The sequence below is a fragment of the Fopius arisanus genome, unplaced genomic scaffold (genome assembly GCF_000806365.1).
Source record: "Fopius arisanus strain USDA-PBARC FA_bdor unplaced genomic scaffold, ASM80636v1 scaffold00281, whole genome shotgun sequence".
Lineage (NCBI taxonomy): Eukaryota > Metazoa > Arthropoda > Insecta > Hymenoptera > Braconidae > Fopius > Fopius arisanus.
This window is the reverse complement of record NW_011888020.1, coordinates 31,377-37,154: the sequence shown is the minus strand read 5'-3', so window position 1 is coordinate 37,154 and position 5,778 is coordinate 31,377.

Below are 5,778 nucleotides of genomic sequence, written 5' to 3'. Positions count from 1 at the left end.
CAACACAACACAACACAACACAACACAACACAACACAACACAACACAACACAACACAACACAACACAACACAACACAACACAACACAACACAACAAACTAAAATCTCGGCTTCTTCTCGGGACCGCGCTTCGTTGATGACTGAAAAAAATAGACGCCTGACGACCGATCACCAAGTTGATTACTCACTCTGGAACAATGTTGCGATCTTGCAGATTTGCACGTGCACTCTGACGTCTTCTCCACGGTAACTCATCCTGGGCGGTGAAGGTCAGGCTTCACCAAGGCGACTACTCACTCTGGAATAATGTGCTGATCCTGCAGTTTTGCATGTGCACTCTGGTCTTCTCCACGGTAACACATCCTAGGCGGCGAAGGTCAGACTAGCCGGCTCCAGGGGTGCTTACCTTGCGTATTCCAATGTCGACAGAGAAGGGTTGATACCATTTCTTCTTATTTAATAATCACACAATTTAAGTTCAATAATTTTATTCTTCAACAACTAGATAATTAACAAACAAAATAAATAAATGTAAAATTTTTATTGCCGTGGATGGCAGGTGTTGAAATTCAGAACAAAATTATTAGAGTATTAAAAAATGAATTTTGAAAGGAATAAAACATATCATTTCCTCACGGGAAACAACTGAGGCATTTTCCGTGGTCTGCCACGCCTCCTTTTCGGTGTATTCCCATATGTCGTAGGTGACATCTTCTCCAAAGATGGTGGTTGAAGGGTACGTTCCCTTTCCAGTTTCTCTTCCAGAGATCGCGTACATGATGGGCACCTTTCCCTCGGGACACACCGCTTCAATTTTGGCAATTTGAAGCTAACTATTTCCTGCCGCGATAGCCGTTGTAACACAACCCAGCAGGGTTTCACTGACGGAACGTCAATGGACCTCGTATCTGTAATCAAACATAAATATGGAGCACTATCACGCATTTTTGTAACATATATCGACAATTACAATTGGAAACTTACCTTTTTCTGGCTTGCTCACATGCGACACTATCTCATCGCCGTCATAATACTCGATCTCATAAGTTTGTCGAGTATGGCCACAAGGCCCGTCACGAGTTGTTGTATGAGGCACCCTTTCTGAGTGACTATCACAGGCTGCATCAATCATGAATGCGAAGCCAGGGGGATATCGAAAATTTTTCCCAATTAGACGCATTTTTTCTATGACAATCACTCTGTATTGTCCCTAATATCGCGTTTCAATTCCCGAACCAAAGCCTTTAAAGCAGCCCTTCGCACTGAATACTTTTCCGTCACACTTAAAATATGCTCACGACCGTTACTCAGAGCCCTTTCAAACTCAGCGACTATCACTTCAACAGATACCACCTCGTTTTCAATTAAAAAATCCGACTTTTTCGTCGTGGAATCAGCCTCGCACTGTTCAACCTCACACCGTCTTCTCCTTCGTAGCCTCAGAGATCTCCGGTTTGTTCCCAAATCCATTGAAAAATCTAACACCGATCGAGCACTACACCACCGAGCCAGATGAGCATCTAAATGATCGACATACGCAAAGACTACTCCTAACATCACGAGCTCCTCAATTTGAGGTGTAGGCAAAAATGCTGTCCATCTTTTCTTCTATATTTATCCCCTCCGCGATAAGTGAAAAATGATATACCTATGGAAGCACCATTGCATATGCACCAATAAATGTAATGAAGACACTGAGAGAATGTACGAGGGTTTAAATAATCAAATGCTAAAGGCAAAAACATTGCTCTCCATATTATATATTCGTTCATTATGCAATCAATTTGAAAGATGATGTATACAAAAATTAAACGTCTTTATATATGAATTCACACGGGTGATAATGGCCCTCCAGAAAACGTATAGATAAACGACCCTCTACAAGCAATGTTTTATGATAGATATATTCTGCGTGATCGTCGAAAAGTGCTGTAGATACACGGGCAGGGAGGAAAAAATCATGCTCAGCACCCAGAGTAGCAATGATTCTTCTACCATATTTGGTGTTAACACTTTTAAATGCACTAATCTGATAATCAACGCCCAGAGTTAGATCATCAATCCGCTTCACAGGGAGAGCCTCACATCGGGCGATTTTGTTGATACTTCGCTCAGCCATTTTTCAAAGATCTTTTTTGTAATTAAAATGAGCACAAATTAATATCGTGAAATCGAATCAGGCGTATGGAAGAAATTCACAATTGACATACCTTTATTCCTCCACAGTTCGCAAGAAATTTAACGACACAAACACAACAACTGTTGAAAGAGTACTGATAATTCTTAACAATCCCCTCAAATATATACTCTCCTCACTTATTATCAGGCCGTGGATCCGCCAATCATGTAGTCGTAATTAGACGATCAGCCAATAGACGTAGCCGCCTTGACCAAATTGATCCCTTAAAAATTTACGGGGGTGGGTTTCAGTCACAACAAAAAAAACACGCGCATGCAATTCTATCATCACTTTATTTTTCGCGTCTGGATTGCTGATCGTTGCAGTACGCGTTCAAAATATGCAGTTATGATCATGTCTTTTGTCCAAGACAAAATTACAAACATCCGCAGATGACGAATCATCATAAGACATCAGCGTGTAACATTATCTGTGATTCATCGACCATGTGATGTCCGACGATTTTTGAAATGCTGACCATGCATCACGTGTTCCCAAGTCGCAATTTCATGTTTGTACTCTCTCCGATCACCATATTTATAAAAACGCTGTCTATTGTAGCTCTTCAGATGTCTTATATCCGTAGTGTGATTCGCTTGAAGATATTATTCGTTGTTTTACACTTGAAAGAAATCGTTTTGAAACAGTTACAATGGAGTGTCAAAACAATCGAAAAAATACACGATATCTCTATTTTTTATTACAACTCATAGATTTCATTTGCGATCATGTACCGGCGTATCAGGAGTTGTTTTTCGATCAACGAACCAAATATTGGGATAGTTTATCCCGGCTAACATTGAACAGAATACTAGAGCCCATAGTTTGTCATACTCCCTGTCGAGTACTATGTCAGGCTTAGCGACAGGGGTTCTTGACGTCATACAGAGGAATTTTGCGAGTGGTTACGCGTGCTCTTCAGTTTTCTAACAAATGCGACGCCAGGTGTTTATCATCATTTTTCGAACATTCCAAACGTAAGTATTGTATTTTCATCATTGGTTCATATATATATCACAGTAACAATATAAGGTCTATCGGCCCTCTGCTCAGGAGTAAGAGAGGAACAGGGTATCGAAGATTCAACATCGTCAAAGGAAGATGATGAGCAGCTTATTCCTTAATACCAAAAACGGCCTGCTGGGGATGCGCTATCTGTAGGACCAGTAAAAAAGAAAAGATATACGACCCCGCTTGTTAATGCTCGCTCACCCTCACTACAGCCGGGCCCTTTCGGTATGCAACTATATTCTGATACGGATAGTCAGGATGATTCATGGGCGACACACAGTTCTGCAGTTGAAAGAAGATTGCAATTGAGAGCAAGGAGAGAGGTACGATACGCGATGATCAGACAAGCACGAATACCAGAGACAGACCCTACAGAAATGAACGAATACGCCTCATGCTACTCATCCGATAGCGATGAGGACTTATGCATCGATGGTGTTGAGACAGAAGAGGCAAAGCTGTTACGCCGTTGTCAAGTCAGCTTAGACAACTTTTCAGCTATCCGCGGGCTACGAAAGGATGCGAGTGAAGAGGAACCAAACATTAGCGGTATAATAATAAGCTCGCGATTTTACCAACTATTTTCAAATACGTGCGCTTTTTCCATTTATTCACTCCAAAAATTTCCTGGGTGTTACTTCTAGACGTTTCTCGGTATTTATGCCATACTTACACCAAAGAGGAGGAATAAACACTTATTAAACTCTTCAAAGGTGAGGCATTCTACATTACAATTATACGAAATAACTGTAGTGCTTGCTTTTCTCGTAGAACGTCAAGTAGGAGGGGCAATAACGAGATCTGCTACAGTGGGCCAACCTAAAAATGCAGAAAATAAGGTCAAAACCGACTCTCACGAGGATATCTTACCCCCAGGTTACTGCTTCGAAATAATTGCAGAATCATGTAAAAAATACCATAATTTTAAAATGAAAGGTAAGGAATGTGTCATCAAGATATTGGACCCTCCCGCTAACACGAACATGATAGAGTGGGTAGAAGGAGCCTTTCGTGATTTAACAACCCATGTAACTGCTACGTGTCAACCCCACGATCACATAGGGTTTTCAATCAATTTCGATAGGTTAAATCACGGGCCAGTTTGGTCCCGTTTTCGTGATGCACGTAATTGTGGTGCTGATGACTTGTGGACTATCGTCAAAAGGTATTTCACAGAGCACAGGGGGACTAAACACGTCAGATAATATTGCTGTTACAGCGGCAATAGTCAGTGGTATTGAAGGTTCAGGGCGAAAACAACTTACGTACGAGGACATTTTCAAGCGTTCTATCCTAACCATTTCCAATATTGATAATCTTTGTCTACCGCGTTCTCTAGTTGCCCAACTTCACGCCGAGCGCGGAGAAATTAGAACGGGCGATGTACAAAGACGGTGGAAAGCAATTATTAATAAAACTCGTCATACTCAGCGAAAAGAGGCAGTGAAATTAATGCAGCTCAGTGGGGGTACGGTCCCGGAAAATGGTAGTGGAATCACAGAACTTCATGCATTTCAAAATTACTCCCTTCCGCGGAAGACAGCCATCGTAGTCTATGAATTTTTAACATTCGGTAAAGGTGGCTGGCCTGTCTTCGATGGTCGTCAGAGGGTTAAAGAACGCCATAGTTCAGTTAAGCACACACTATTTATATTATATTATGAGCGTACGCAACATTACCAACCCATCTTCAACTTACAAGGGGCCATTGCAGGACGTGGATTCTGTGATCTGTGTAACAAAGCATTCACAGATAACATAGAACATCGTTGTCCTGGCAAATGCCGACAGTGTAAAGCTGAGTCCATTTGCCAAAATCTACAGCGTGTAGTTTGTAATACCTGCAATCGTTAGTTTTTCAATCAACACTGCCTCGAACAACATTTGAAGAAGGGATCAGCAAAATTGAAAGGTACAAATTCAATTGTGGATGTAAACGTGAAATAAACCATCCCTGTTATATGTTACCGTTGAAGACACGTAAGCAACAAGGAACAATTTTCATATTTTATGATTTTGAAACGCAACAGAATGTCCCTGTACGCGGTGTTACCAATACAAAACTGCATATTCCCAATGCCTCCGTTGTACAAAAAGTATGCACACAGTGTTGTCATGACAATAATTTAGATAAAAATTGCTCTAGTTGTGCTCCTAGTGCTTCTGTTTGTAGCACTAAAAGACAATGTAGAAATGTATATAGTACCGTATCCTACGGATAGGTCTCCAATGAATGACTAATAAACGATATGTGATAGTTCGTAAAAATATGAAACCGTATTGTCAGCGTTTTTACCCAACGCCCTACCAATGGTATTCCCATTCTTTCATCACGTCTCAGTCTTGGTTATACTTGGGCCGGAGCAGCACGTCGGTATGGATATTTTTGTGGATATACAAGGTTATAAATGACTACATAACCGTTTCATCGCAAAGGAAATTGCGGTAGTTGCACTTAAAGGTGAATTTTCACTGCATTGGCTTCTGAAACCAGGTAAAAAATTGAAAATACCGGACAAATACAGAAAGGAGTATGAATGGGTAACCACACATCATCACGGTATCGACTGGTGCATTGGGAGCGTTCCA